This window comes from Bos indicus, chromosome 5 (genome assembly GCF_029378745.1).
Source record: "Bos indicus isolate NIAB-ARS_2022 breed Sahiwal x Tharparkar chromosome 5, NIAB-ARS_B.indTharparkar_mat_pri_1.0, whole genome shotgun sequence".
Taxonomy (NCBI): Eukaryota; Metazoa; Chordata; class Mammalia; order Artiodactyla; family Bovidae; genus Bos; species Bos indicus.
The window spans coordinates 58,071,047-58,087,694 of NC_091764.1; positions in this window are offsets into that span (position 1 = coordinate 58,071,047).

Genomic DNA, 16,648 nt, shown 5'->3' on the forward strand with positions numbered 1-16,648 from the left:
TATTTCTGGGATTATCTATAGAATTCATGAACTTTTCCCAATTGAAAATGTGGGCAGGATTCATTTATGCTTCATTGAGTTGGTGCAATCCCATGTACAATGATTTGATTGACACATGGGGAAAACTTCCTAATTTCTCTCTCTCTACCTCTCCTTCTCTCTCTTTGTCTGTCTCCCATTTATCTATATGTTCAAATGTGTCTATCTATATGTTTAAATCATTTATCTCAATTACCAGTGGTAAACATTCCATTAAAAAAATATCTTCCCTCTTCCAGTGCCTGTATCACCTATCTTCACGATTTGCTTCATAAATCCAGGTTAATGTTCTTTTTCCCTGTTATGATACCTGGCAATGCATGCCAGCAAATATGTATTTGGTGAGAGTTGATACTATTCACTTCACAAAGACTAAAAAGAGCTTCATTTTCTCAGACTCAGGGAGCATACGCTTCAAACATAGTTGAGGGTTTTATTGAAAAGAGAGTGAAAGATATTTACAAAACAAATTAATTTGTCTCATGAGTAGTTCCTTTTTTTTTTTTTACAATTCCCCAATGTGAAAAAAATTGAAAACCTAAAACAATACAGTGCAACAAAAATTTATGTGAGCCACATTTGTAATTTAAAAATTTCTGGTTGTACCATTAAGAATATAAAAACAGACAGGTGAGCTTAATTTTTATAATGTATTTTATTTAACTCAATATATCAAAAATATTAACATTTAAACATGCATTCAGTATAAAATAGAAGGAGTATATTTTACCTATTTGTCTTCTAAGTCTTGAAATCTGATGTGCATTTTACAGCTATGGCACAACTCAGTTTGGACTAACCACATCACAAGTGGTCAATGGCCATACATAGCTGGTGGCTACTCTATTGGGTAGTGGAGGCCTGGAACATTAAATGAAGATGAATAGCTGAATAGACGAATATAACTAATTAGGTTATTTCAAGAACAACTATTTAGTATGGCTATTTCCCAGACCCTGAGTGGCCATGTAATATTTGGGCATTGGTCTTAATATTACATTGAAAGAAAAGTTGAGTAAAAATAGAAATGGTATTAATAAAAGAGGGTAAATTATCTGCTTGGCAGATATGATATTTTATTTTTAAATGTGTAGAATTACATGTTTCTTAAAGTCAAAACTATATAAAGTGTATACTGATGGAAGTGGCACTCCTTAATAATACTTTTACTCTTTTCTAAAATATACGAGAATACAGGAAATGTTTTTATGCTCATGAAATAAATCTAGAAAAATGGATGAAACTGATGATGCAGAGAGGGTGTGTGTGTGTGAGAGAGCTAGAGATGCTTCTTGTAGAGCAATGTGCCTTCTTGAGATGAGAGAGATTCAGAAATAAAAAAAATGTCAAATATATGTATAACATTAATTATATGAAAATTACAATTATAATATAATAATAATATTATAAAATTATAATATTAATTAGAGCAAACTATTAATTATACAAATATATGTATAATATTAATTATGTGAAAAAGTTAAATTAATTGTCAGTCAGTCATGTCTGACTCTTTGTGACCCCGTGGACTGTAGCTTGCCAGGCTCCTCTGTCCTTGGGATTACCCAGGTGAGGATACTGGAGTAGGCTTCCACTTCCTTCTCCAGGGATTCTCCAAACCCAGGCATTGAACTAGGATTGTCTACATTGCAGACAAATTCTTTACCCTCTGAACCACCAGGGAAGCCCATTTATGTGCTAAGTGCTATTGTAAACATGTTGCATAGTTTATCTCATTTAACCTTACAGTAGGGATTTCCTCGTAGCTCAGTTGGTAAAGAATCTGCCTGCCATAGAGGAGATCCGAGTTTGATTCCTGGGTTGGGAACATTACCTGGAGAAGAAAACAGCAATTCCCTCCAGTATTCTTGACTGGGAAATCCCATGGACAGAGGAGACTGCCCATGGGGTCGCAAGAGTCGGACATGACTTAGCAACTAAAAGCAGCCTTACAGTATCCCTATGATGTAGTAATTTCTGTTGACTCTACTTTAGAAGTTAGTTTAGTTAATAATTTTTGTTGCACTGTCTTCATTGCTACATTTGATCTTTCTGTAGTTGCAGTGAGGGCTACCCTTAGTTGTGGTGTGTGGGCTTCTAGTTGTGATGGCTACTTTTGTTGTAGAGCAGAGGCTCTAGAGCACATGGGGTCCGTAATTGTGCTGCAGGAGCTTAGTTGCCTGGTAGCAAGTGGATCTTCCCAGACCATGGATGGAACCCTGTCCCCTGCTTTGCCAGGCAGATTCTTAACCACTGGACCACCAGGGAGATGTTATTTTACACATTAGGAAACAGGAAGTACAGAGAAATTAAATGACTTGCTCAAGGTCACTCAGCTAGTAGATGAGAGAGCTATGACTTGATGCCAGACAAGCTGTTCCAAGGTCCAGACACTTATGCCCTGGGCATTACTAAAACATGTATCACATTCTGTTGTCATGAATGGGGGAAAACAAAGTGTGTCTTCATATCCTTCAGTTATTTAAACTTTTACTCCATGTTTTTCCAATTATATTAAAATAATCATATATTAAAGACTTATCTCCTGAGAAAAGAAATGGAAAATAAGGGAAGAATAGAGGAAGTCAGGAGAAATGAATGACAATTTTCTGGTAGAAATCTAACTTGATCTCTAAAGAGTAAATGCTTAATTCACTGGAGGAGGGATGTGGAGAGATTATGCACCTATGGCATAATCACCATCCCTTATGTATTTGCATTTTATCATGGACCACAACTTTAAGCACAGGAATTTTAGAATTTAACCTTTCAGGACAGGTGTTTTGGAATAAGGAGAATCTATGATGCATCAATCGGAGAAGGCAATGGCACCCCACTCTAGTACTCTTGCTTGAAAAATCCCATGGATGGAAGAGCCTGGTAGGCTGCAGTCCATGGGGTCACTAAGAGTCGGACACGACTGAGCGACCTCACTTTCACACATTGGAGAAGGAAATAGCAACCCACTCCAGTGTTCTTGCCTGGAGAATCCTAGGGCCAGGGCAGCTTGGTGGGCTGCCATCTGTGGGGTCGCACAGAATCGGACACGACTGAAGTGTCTTAGCAGCAGTAGCAGCAGCATGATGCATCAATAAATTCTCCTTATTCCAAAACACCTGTATGGAAAAGTTAAATTCTAAAATTTCTGTGCTTAAAGTTGTGGTCCATGACACATCAAGGAGAAAGCAATGGCAACCCACTCCAGTACTCCTGCCTGGAAAATCCCATGGATGGAGGAGCCTGGTAGGCTGTAGTCCGTGGGGTCGCTAAGAGTCGGATATGACTGAGTGACTTCACTTTCACTTTCCACTTTCATGCTTTGGAGAAGGAAATGGCAACCCACTCCAATGTTCTTGCCTGGAGAATCCCAGGGACTGGGGAGCCTGGTGGGCTGCCATCTCTGGGGTTGCATAGAGTTGGACATGACTGAAGCGACTTAGCAGCAGTGGCAGCAGTGTGACGCGTCAAAGTATAGCTCAAAAGTGGCCAAATCCTGATCCAATAGGAGTAATCCCAACTACAGAATAGACTTGAAAAAAAGTGAATTGAAAACAGTTACAAGACCTTCTAGAACTAACACTAAAATAAGATGTCCTTTTCATCATAGGGGACTGGAATGCAAAAGTAGGAAGCCAAGAGAAACCTGGAGTAACAGGCTAGTTTGGCTTTAGAGTACAAAATGAAACAGGACAAAGGCTAACAGAGTTTTGCCAAGAAAATGCACTGGTCGTAGCAAACAGCCTTGTTCAACAACACAAGAGATGACTATACACATGGATATCACCAGATGGTAAATACTGAAATCAGGTTGATTATATTCTTTGCAGCTGAAGATGGAGAAGTTCTATACAGTCAGCAAAAAGAAGATGGGGAGCTGACGGTTGCTCAGATCATGAACTCCTTATTGCAAAATTCAGAGTTAAATTGAAGAAAGTAGGGAAAACCACTAGACCATTCAGGTATGACCTAAATTGAATCCCTTATGATTATACAGTGGAAGTCAAAAATAGATTCAAGAGATTCGATCTGATAGACAGAGTGCCTGAAGAACTATGGATGGAGGTTCATAGCTTTGTATAGGAGGCTGTGATCAAAACCATCTCCAAGAAAAAGAAATGCAAAGAGGCAAAATGGTTGTCTGAGGAGGTCTTACAAATAGCTGAGAAAAGAAGAGAAGTGAAAGGCAAAGGAGAAAAGGAAAGATACCCATTTGAATGCAGAGTTCCAAAGAATAGTTAGGCGAGTTAAGAAAGCCTTCCTCAGTGATCAATGCAAAGAAATAGAGGAAAACAATAGAATGGGAAAGATTAGAGATCTCTTCAAAAAAATTAGAGATACCAAGGGAACATTTTATGCAAAAATGGGTTCGATACAGGACAGAAATGTTATGGACCTAACAGAAGCAGAAGATATTAAGAAGAGGAGGCAAGAATACATAGAAGATCTTAATACAAAAAAGATCTTCATGACCCAGATAACCACGATGGTGTGATCACTCACCTAAAGCCAGACATCTTGGAGTGCAAAGTCAAGTGGGTCTTAAGAAGCATCACCATGAACAAAGCTAGTGGAGGTGATGGAATTCCAGTTGAGCTATTTCAAATCCTGGAAGATGATGGTATAAAAGTGCTGCACTCAATATGCCAGCAAATTTGGAAAACTCAGCAGTGGCCACAGGACTGGAAAAGGTCAGTTTTCATTCCAATCCCAAAGAAAGGCAATGCCAAAGATGCTCAAACTACTGCTCAATGTACTCATCTGACACGCTAGCAAAATAATGCTCTAAATTCTCCTAGCAAGGTTCAACAGTATGTGAACTGAGAATTTCCAAATGTTCAAGGTGGAACCAGAGATCAAATTGCCAACATGCGTTGGATCATAGAAAAAGCAATAGAATTCCAGAAAAACATCTACAGCTTTACTAACTATGTTAAAGCCTTTGTGTGGATCACGACAAAACTGTGGAAAGTTCTTCGAGAGATGAGAATAATAGGCTGCCTTATCTGCCTCCTGAGAAATCTATACACGGGTCAAGGGGCAACATTTAGATTTGGATTGGAACAGCAGACTGGTTCAAAATTGGAAAAGAAGTATGTCAAGGATGTATATTGTTTCCTTGGTTATTTAACTTATGTGCAGAGTACATCATGCGAAATGCTGGGCTGGATGAAACACAAGCAGGAATCAAGATTGCTGGGAGAAATATCAATAACCTCAGTTATGCAGATGACATCACCCTAATGGCAGAAAGCAAAGAGCCTCTTCTTGATGAAGGTGAAAGAACAGAGTAAAAAAGCTGGCTTAAAACTCAGTATTCAAAAAACTAATATCATGGTATCTGGTCCCATCACTTTATGGCAAATAGATGGGGAAAAAGTTGAAATGATGACAGACTTAATTTTCTTGGGCTCTAAAATCACTGTAGACAGTGACTACAGACATGAAATTTAAAGACACTTGCTCCTCGGAATTATGACAAACTTAAACAGTATATTAAAAAGCAGAGACATCACTTTGCCGACAAAGGTCTGTCTAGTTAAAGTTAAGGTTTTTCCAGTAGTCATGTATGGATGTGAGAGTTGGACCCAGAAGAAAGCTGAGCACAGTCTTTTGGACTCTGTGGGAGAGGGAGAGGGTGGGATGATTTGGGAGAATGGCATTGAAATATGTATAATATCATATATGAAACGAGTCACCAGTCCAGGTTTGATGCATGATACTGGATGCTTGGGGCTGGTGCAGTGGGACGATCCAGAGGGATGGTATGGGGAGGGAGGAAGGAGGAGGGTTCAGGACGGGGAACACATGTTTTATTCTTTTTAATTAAAAAGAAAAAGAAAAAGAAAAAAAAAAAAGAAAGCTGAGCACAGAAGAATCGATGCTTTTGAACTGTGGTGCTGAATAAGTCTCTTGAGAGTCCCTTGGACTGCAGGGAGACCAAACTAGTCATTCCTAAAGGAAGTCAACCCTGAATATTCATTGAAAGGACTGTTGCTGAAGTTGAAACTCCAATACTTTGGCCACCTGATGTGAAGAGCTGACTCATTTGAAAAGACCCTGATGCTGGGAAAGATTGAAGGCAGGAAGAGAAGGGGACAATAGAGGATGAGATGGTTGGATGGCATCATTAACTCAATGGACATGAGTTTGAGCAAGCTCCAGGAGAGATGAAGGACAGGAAAGCCTGGTGTGCTACAGTTCATGGGGTTGCAAAGTGTTGGACACAACTGAGCGACTGAAAAACAGCAGCAACAAAACCGTCTTGGTTCCTCTTCCAGTGATATACATGACAATGTGACATACATCTTTGAGTTTTTCTGCATCAACTAAGCCCCTCCCCTCATCCATCTCAGGGGAGATCATGTCTACCTGCTGAGCACAAGTGTGTGGACCCCAGACTGGCTGGAACTAGGAGTTTGAGGATCAAGATTCTGAAACATTAGCATGTTACCTCACCAAAAATAGTCAGAAGAAAGTCCATGAACTTCAGTCCTCACTCCTATGTGGCCTTTAAGAGTCTTTCACTGAAGTCATTCTTGCCTTGAGAACCCCATGAACAGTATGAAAAAGCAAAATGATAGGATACTGAAAGAGGAACTCCCCAGGTCAGTAGGTGCCCAAATTGCTACTGGAGATCAGTGGAGAAATAACTCCAGAAACAATGAAGGGATGGAGCCAAAGCAAAAACAATACCCAGTTGTGGATGTGACTGGTGATAGAAGCAAATTCCGATGCTGTAAAGACCAATATTGCATAGGAACCTGGAATGTCAGGTCCATGAATCAAGGCAAATTGGCAGTGGTCAAACAGGAGATGGCAAGAGTGAACGTCGACATTTTAGGAATCAGCAAACTAAAATGGACTGGAATGGGTGAATTTAACTCACATGGCCATTATATCTACTGCTGTGGGCAGGTATCCCTCAGAAGAAATGGAGTAGCCATCATGGTCAACAAAAGAGTCCAAAATGCAGTACTTGGATGCAATCTAAAAAAAAATCAGAATGATCTCTATTTGTTTCCAAGGCAAACCATTCAATATCACAGTAATCCAAGTCTATGCCCCAACCAGTAATGCTGAAGAAGCTGAAGTTGAACGGTTCTATGACGACCTACGAGACCTTTTAGAACTAACACCCCCAAAAGATGTCCTTTTCATTATAGGGGACTGGAATGAAAAAGTAGGAAGTCAAGAAACACCTGGGGTAACAGACAAACTTGGCTTTGGAATATGGAATGAAGCAGGACAAAGGCTAATAGTTTTGCCAAGAGAACGCACTGGTCACAGCAAACACCCTCTTCAAACAACATAGGAGAAGACTCTACATATGGCCATCACCAGATGGTCAACACCAAAATCAGATTGATTATATTCTTTGCAGCCAAAGATGGAGAAGCTCTATACAGTCAGCAGAAACAAGACCAGGAGCTGACTGTGGCTCAGATCATGAACTCCTTATTGCCAAATTTAGACTTAAATTGAAGTAAGTATGGAAAACCACTAGACCATTCAGCTATGACCTAAATCAAATTCCTTATGATTATACAGTGGAAGTGAGAAATAGATTTAAGGGACTAGATCTGATAGACAGAGTGCCCGATGAACTATGGACAGAGGTTCGTGACACTGTATACGAGACAGGGATCAAGACCATCCCCATGGAAAAGAAATGCAAAAAAGCAAAATGGCTGTCTGGGGAGGCCTTACAAATAGCTGTGAAAAGAAGAGAAGTGAAAAGCAAAGGAGAAAAGGAAAGATATACTTATCTGAATGCATAGCTCCAAAGAATAGAAATTAGAGATAAGAAAGCCTTCCTCAGCCATCAATGCAAAGAAATAGAGGAAAACAACAGAATGGGAAAGACTAGAGATCTCTTCAAGAAAATTAGAGATACCAAGGGAACATTTCATGCAAAGATGGGCTCGATAAAGGACAGAAATGGTATGGACCTACCAGAAGCAGAAGATATTAAGAAGAGGAGGCAAGAATACACAGAAGTCTGTACAAAAAAGATCTTCAAGACCAAGGTAATCACGATGGTGTGATCACTGACCTAGAGCCAGACATCCTGGAATGTGAAGTCAAGTGGGCCTTAGAAAGCATCACTACGAACAAAGCTAGTGGAGGTGATGGAATTCCAGTTGAGCTATTTCAAATCCTGGAAGATGATGGTATAAAAGTGCTGCACTCAATATGCCAGCAAATTTGGAAAACTCAGCAGTGGCCACAGGACTGGAAAAGGTCAGTTTTCATTCCAATCCCAAAGAAAGGCAATGCCAAAGAATGCTCAAACTACTGCACAATTGCACTCATCTCAGTTCAGTTCAGTCATTCAGTCATGTCCAACTCTTTGCCGCCCCACGAATCGCAGCACACCAGGCCTCCCTGTCCATCACCAACTCCCGGAGTTCACTCAGACTCACGTCCATCGAGTCAGTGATGCCATCCAGCCATCTCATCCTCTGTCATCCCCTTCTCCTCCAACCCCCAATCCCTCCCAGCACCAGAGTCTTTTCCAATGAGTCAACTCTTTAAAAGAGGTGGCCAAAGTACTGGAGTTTCAGCTTTAGCATCATTCCTTTCAAAGAAATCCCAGGGCTGATCTCCTTCAGAATGGACTGGTTGGATCTCCTTACACTCCAAGGGACTCTCAAGAGTCTTCTCCAACAACACAGTTCAAAAGCATCAATTCTTAGGTGCTCAGCTTTCTTCACAGTCCAACTCTCATATCCATACATGACCACTGGAAAAACCATAGTCTCACACACTTGTAAAGTAATGCTCAAAATTCTCCAAGCCAGGCCTCAGCAATACATGAACCGTGAACTTCCAGGTGTTCAAGCTGGTTTTAGAAAAGGCAGAGGAACCAGAGATCAAATTGCCAACATTTGCTGAATCATCAAGAAAGCAAGAGAGTTCCAGAAAAACATCTATTTCTGCTTTATTGACTATGCCAAAGGCTTTGACTGTGTGGATCACAGTAAACTGTGGAAAATTCTGAAAGAGATGGGAATACCAGACCACCTGAACTGCCTCTTGAGAAACCTGTATGCAGATCAGGAAGCAACAGTTAGAACTGGACATGGAACAACAGAATGGTTCCAAATAGGAAAAGGAGTACATCAAGGCTGTATATTGTCACCCTGCTTATTTAACTTATATGCAGAGTATATCATGAGAAATGCTGGGCTGGAAGAAGCACAAGCTGGAATCAAGATTGCTGAGAGAAATGTCAATAACCTCAGATATGCAGATGACGCCACCTTATGGCGGAAAGTGAAGAGCAACAAAAAAGCCTCTTGATGAAAGTGAAAGAGGAGAGTGAAAAAGTTGGCTTAGAGCTCAACTTTCAGAAAACGAAGATCATGGCATCTGGTCCCATCACTTCATGGGGAATAGACGAGGAAACAGTGGAAACTGTCAGACTTCATTTTCTTGTGCTCCAAAACCAGTTCAAATGGTGATTACAGCCATGAAATAAAAGACACTTACTCCTTGGAAGGAAAGTTATGACCAACCTAGATAGCATTTCAAAAGCAGAGACATTACTTTGCCTACTAAGGTCCGTCTAGTCAAGGCTATGGTTTTTCCAGTTGTCATGGATGCGAGAGTTGGACTGTGATGAAAGCTGAGCACTGAAGAATTGAATCTTTTGACCTGTGGTGTTGAAGAAGACTCTTGAGAGTCCCTTGAACTGCAAGGAAATCCATCCAGTTCATTCTGAAGGAGATCAGTCCTGGGTGTTCATTGGAAGGACTGAGGCTAAAGCTGAAACTCCAATACTTTGGCTACCTCATGCGAAGAGTTGACTCACTGGAAAAGACCCCTGATGCTGGGAGGGATTGGGGGCAGGAGGAGAAGGGGACGACAGAGGATGAGATGGCTGGATGGCATCAGCGACTCGATGGACATGGGTTTGGGTGAACTGCGGGAGTTGGTGATGGACAGGGAGGCCTGGTATGCTGCAATTCATGGGGTTACAAAGATTCAGCCACGATTGAGTGACTGAACTGAACTGTTGTCATCCAGGAGTTCAAGTCTTCAGAGCATGAACTGCCTGTTTTTGTTGCTTGGCCTTGCACTAACACTGTAGTCTCCTTCACCGCAAGCTTGTGTCAGTAAACTGACTTTGCTGTGTGACAGGCCAGGGGTCCCAGTCTTGTTTTGGTAACAGAACCACCTGCTTGATCCTAGTCAACCTCTAGAGCCAGAAATAGTAACAATCTGATGTTCTAAGACACTAAGATATGGGCTGATTTGTTGCATAGCAATTGATGAGTTGGGATTCCCTGGTGGCTCAGACGGTAAAGCGTCTGCCCGCAATGTGGGAGACCGGGGTTTGATCCCTGGGTTGGGAAGAACCCCTGGAGAAGAAAATGGCAACCCACTCCAGTACTCTTGCCTAGAAAATTCCATGGATGGAGGAGCCTGGTGGGCTACAGTCTATGCAGTCGCAAAGAGTTGGACCCGACTAAACAACTTCACTTCACTTCAACTGATGACTGAAATGAGTGCAGAGAAAGAATCAGAATTTAGAAAATGCAGAGAAAGAACCACCAAAAATTAGAATTTAGAGAGTGCAGAGAAAGAACCACCAAAAATTAGAATTTTGGTGGTTTCCAGGGCTCAGGAAACCTATTGGACTCTGAGGAGCCTGAATCCCATGCAAATTCTTTAAGCTGTATACTCTCGACTTTGCTCCTTTTAGAACATATATTTAATCTTGAAAAACACCAAAATTTAGATATATAAATATTGGAGAGAAAAATGAACCCAGTCCCATTGAAAATATATTTCATTTTCAAAGAACATGTTAAAATGATTGGAGCCCGTAGGGAATATCTATTATGGTGAGATTCTAAAGTGGTTTTGAAGCTATTTGTTTCAGTCAGACCATTAGGAGTTTGCCATCTTGTATATTATTATGAATCCTTAAAATTACATTGTATGTGATAATTTTAAAATCCCATTTAAAGTGTAAAGAAAATGAGGCTCATGGAATTAACAAGTTTTATGAGTGACAGATCAATGGATGGACTCCACTTTTATGCAACACCAAAGCAGTATTAATTACAGTATGTGGTGGTAGCTCAGAGAAACACATTTCCTTCAGCAGATGATACAGTGAAGAGCTCACCTATTGAAAGCTACACTAATCGCAACAAACAGAGTAGAAATCATGACAATGTCACAACATTTCAGAGCACTTTTCCATGGAGAAGTCCAGGACGTTCATCCACCCACACCTGCTCTGTGGTTTGGTCTTGGCCTCTATAGCTCCTGTGGTCCTGGGAGAGGTGGGTGAAGGGCAAGGAGGCACAGGAGGCACAGCTGCCTTGGTTTGGGGCTTATGTGTTTCCCCTACCCGAAAAGCTAGAGCAGGCGAATCCCTGTAGGACAGGAGGAGGAGCAAAATCTCCACAAGGAAAAACTCGGGAACACATGTATACCTGTGGTGGATTCATTTTGATATTTGGCAAAACTAATACAATTATGTAAAGTTTAAAAATAAAATAAAATTAAAAAAAAAAGAAAAAGAAAAAAAAAAAGAAAATGAAGGAGAGCTGAAAGCAGGGAAAGACTGAAGATGAAGGAAAGTCAGATGAGGCAGCTGAGGAAGGGAAACCAGTACATGAGGGGGGGAGCAGGGTGAGGGGAAGGCAGTTGGTGAGGGGCAGCCAGATGAGGGAAAGTAAGGAAAGCACGGAGGATCTGAAGGTGAGGGAACTTCACCAAGTGAGGGCTGGTGGGAATCTGAGGCCAGCAGGGACCCAGTGTGGGCTGCCAGATGGCAGCAGGCTGAGAGTTGTGTGGCAGGAGAGCAAACAAAAAAACAGGCAGGAAAATGGGGAGTGGAGGATTCTTTAGAGCTCTCTTTAGGACTTCCAGGGGAGGCCTTTGTGCACTGAAGAGATGGTGAGAGAATATGGAGCCATGTCAAAGATTCAGGAAGAGCTAAGGACCTTCTGTTTCTGTTTTGCATATAGGGTCAATTGTATGGCTTTATTTTTATTTATTTATTTATTTTTTTAGATTTTATATATGAGTGATATCACATGAAATTTGTCTTTCTCGGTCTGGCTTACTTCACTTAGTATGATGATCTCTAGGTCCATCCATGTTGCTATAAATGGCAGTATTTCATTCTTTTTTTTGTGGCTGAGTAACATTCCATTGGTCTTCCCCAGTGGCTCATCGGTAAGGAATCCACCTGCAGTTCAGGAGCTGCAGGTTGGATACCTGGATCTCAAAGATCCCCTGGAGGAGGGCATGGCAACCCACAACAGTATTCTTGCCTGGAGAATCAATGGGGAGAGAAGCCTAGTGGGCTACAGTCCATAGGGACACACAGGGTCAGACATGAGTGAAGCAGCTTAGTGTGCATGCATGCGTATATATACAAATAACTTTGCTATACTCCTGAAACAACATTTTAAATCAACTACACTTGAAAAAATAAAAAACCTAAGGAAAACAGTTTTTGTTGAATAGAGAGAGATATACAAGCTCCATTCTGCTCAATGGGCTGATGGATGTCAGGGGAGTGAGGGGTAGAGGTGGGGCCAAAGGGGTTTCAGTTCTGATTTCTCTGGTGAGAATACTGCTGACTCTGCTTTCCCTGGTAGCCAATTGCTGGGCCCTGTGCTCTAATCTAAGCAGATACTTTGCTTTATATGTCGCTGTTGTTACCAGCGTAGTACACAGTTAACTTCTTCCACTGGGTGGGAGTGTCAGTATCTGGAAAACAGCTCAAGGATATCCTTTAAAATGTTATCTATAGTCCTTGAGGAGGAACTAAAAGTCCTTGACTTTTTAAATGGCTGAAATATTATTTTGCCTTGCTTGACTGTTTTCCTTTGTTTCTGCATTTTCTCTCTTCTCTAGTTAAATTTGCTCTTGGAACTTGGGGAAGGCCGAGGAGGCTATAGTTTTTCTACAAAGAAGAGGCAAGCAGAGGACATGGAGGGGTGTGTGTGTGTGTGTGTGTGTGTGATGTGTCCCAGAAAGGTCCCATAGGGTCTTGCTTGGTTACAATACTGCTAAATGTATTGTGGGACTACAAATTTTAAGTACATGGGATATTTCTCCTGACTGTAAGGAATATTCCAATACAGAATTAGCAAAAATAGGACAATGATAGTGGGTCACATGTACAAATGCATGTCCACAGGCTTCCCCAGTCCAGTTATGTAGTTGTCATAAAGCAGTGCAGAACATGAAGTATGAAAGTAATTACTAAACTGATTAGTAAGCTGGCAAAAGCAGTGGTGAACAAGAAAACCACCTGAAAGACTGTACAGTTAATTCTAACGAGACCGGCAGCTGATACAGTCTTTGGTTCACACACTCTTGGTAAGTTTTGGTTATAATCAATCAATATCCTTGGTGGCTTCCTATCTATCCTACTTTTAGGACCAGTATAGTCCATTAACCATTACCATATATCCGGCAGATCAGGTACTCTTTTGAGCATTACTTTCTCTTCTGGTCTTGTTTCCAGTCACAATAATTATGTAACCTTATGTCTGTGACACTGAAGTTCCACCATCTGGTGTCTGTTGTATTGGAATCCTATTGTCTCTATTGTCAACGGGGAGCCCAGTTCTAAAATGGCCTCTACTACTCCTTCATGAGAGTAGAGGACTCTCATGAACAGCCAACATTGAGTATTTCCGTGATGCCAATTCTCCTCTCATCAATGCATGATTTAGTGCTCTAAAGAATGTAGGATCCTTTTGGGAAATAGTCAGTTGATGCCTTCCCTAGTTTTGGATAATAAATTCTTTTATTTCTGCATCCCATCTTTTGGTTTCCTTGAATCTTTATTCCTTATTCTGACATGGCAGTTTCAGCATCTCTACCTTTAAAACCTAAGTTCATTATTTTACACATTCAGAGAGTCATGCCAGCAATATCTTAACATGTCCAGGTGTCAAAGTCAAAATATTAGATCCTGAATTCCTCTTCGATATCAAAAAAGTTATCCTTATGCAGCCTTAAAATGTGCACTTCTCTCCAAATTCAACATTGTCAAGATTCATTCTCAGTTCTATCAGTCCAGGTTCTGAAATCTGTTCATTTTCGGAGATTAAATCCATTTCTTTCATAACAGAAAACTACTATGAAAAATGTGGATATTAACATAGATGGAATTCTTAGAATTTAACAAGAGGATATCATGGAAAACATCATCTCAATATGTTTGCATACTTAGAGAGTGGATAAATTCTTTGAATTAGTTATCTGTAATGTGTAACAAATTACGCCAAACATAGCAGTTTAAAACAACAGATACCTCACAGTTTCTGTTATGTCAGGAGTCTAGGCAGAGCTTAACTGGGGCCGGGGACTCACACGGCTCTTCTAGGGATGCAATCAAAGTATTATCCAGGACTGTCTCAGCTCGAGGGTTGATTGTGAAAGGATCTGCTTCCAACTGTACTTATATGGCTATTGTGCATGTGTGTGTGTGTGTGTGTGTGCATGTGTGTATGCTCACGGCCAGTCATGTCTGCCTCTTTGGGACCCTATGGACTGTAGCCCGCCAGGCTCTTCTGTCCATGGGATTTTCCTTGCAAGAATACTGGGGTAAGTTGCTATTTCCTCCTCCAGGGGATCTTCCTGACCCAGAGATTGAACCTGCATCTCTTGCATCGCCTTTATTGCAGGCAGGTTCTTTATCACTGAGCCACCAGGAAAGCCTCATATAACTGTTGGCAGCCCACAAGTCTTCATTGGAAAAGACCTCAATGCTGGGAAGATTGAGGGCAAAAGGAGAAGGGGGTGACAGAGGATGAGACAGTTGGGTGGCATCACTGACTCAATGGACAGGAGTCTGAGTAAACTCTGGGAGACAGTGAAGGACAGGGGATCCTGATGTGCTGCAGTTCATGGGGTTGCAAAGAGTCAGACATGACTTAGGGACTGAACAGCAACAACAGCAACAATGACAACAACAAAGTCTTCACTTGCTGTTGGCCAGAGATATCAGTCCCGTGCCATGTGGACCTCTCTACAGGATACTCACAGCATGGAAGCTGTTATCACCCAAAGTGGGGGCTTTGACAGAAAATGAAATGAGAAGAAAGCCACATACTTTTTATAACCTAATGTCAGAAGTGATATTTTCTGTTTTGTTGCAAGTCACTGTGTTTAACTCACACTTAATGAAAGGGTATTGCTTGAGTAACAGGAATTAGAGATGATAGGGAGGTATTTTAGGGGCTACCTAAGAGTGCTTACCTCAGTCTTAGCACTGATCTCAAAATAGAAAAATTGTCATAATCTATAAGGGGATGAATATGGTCAAGAAATTTCATAAGACATCCCAGGCGGTTGGTTGAAATAGCAAGTTATAACAATCATTAAGGAAACTGATAACTTACAACCTTTCCAGAGAAGAGGAGATGTATCCTCAAGTCATTGTAGCATTAGGTCAATAGCTAAACCTGATAAGGGCTGTCAAGAATAGAAAATGATAGTGATCTCTCTCTCTTAAACATACTTGCAGAAATCCTGAAAGAAGTATTAATAAATGGAGCCAGTAATACACTAAAAGTATAGTGTAGTTCAAGCAAGATGAATTCATCCCAGAGATGCAAGTTTGGTTTAATATTTGAATAATCAAAACCTAAAATGAAATGATGATATTCATAGATGTAGAAAAGACATATGGTAAAATTCTGTGTCTGTTCAACAATTTTTAAAATATCTAAGCAAACCAAGAGCAGATATGCACTTTCTTGATTTCTTTAAATCAGAACCTACAGCAAATATCATAGTGAAGTATAAAATTGTAGTTTACATCTCTTTTTAACTAAATGGGAAGAAATATGTTTATCATTACTGTTAACAAATAATAAAGAATAGATTCTGATTTATAAATAGTATCTTAGTTTCTATGCTTGGATCGAATTTGTTATTATTGCATCTTATTCTCTCGAAGGACATTAACCCCATTGGTGCTGGATTGAGATTCTTTTGACAAAATGAATTATATTAGATAGATTAGAGACTTTTGAATCAGGTCTTTCAAGGACCTTCACTCCACCCCTTTTTTCCCCCTGGGAATCTGTTGCAGATGGAGGTTATAAAGGAGGTCTTTAATGTAAAAATCTGTGTGCTTGAAAGCATCTCAATTTCTCTTTGTTTTGAATTTTTTATCTTTCAGTTCCTCAGTGTGCAGAGAAATGTTTCTTAATTTAAAAATAAGATAGTCTATGTTGTATTTTAGAAGCCAATATATACTAGCAATAAGTGTGTATGTGTTTCTAACAGCAAGGGGTTAGTAATGCATTTAGATGCTCCTGCTGCTGCAGCTAAGTCGCTTCAGTTGTGTCCGACTCTGTGCGACCCCATAGACGGCAGCCCACCAGGCTCCTCCATCCATGGGATTCTCCAGGCAAGAGTACTGGAGTGGGGTGCCATTGCCTTCTCCTACTGGAATGTATTTTTTCAAATAGAGATTCACTTCTGTCATCAGATGTACAGCTTCCAGACAAAACAATGAAGAATGTGAAAGGTAAGAACTGAGTATTTTATTAGTTGAGTAACTTTCCATTCGTAACTGATGAAGAAGATATTTATGTTTTATTTATATAAAACATTT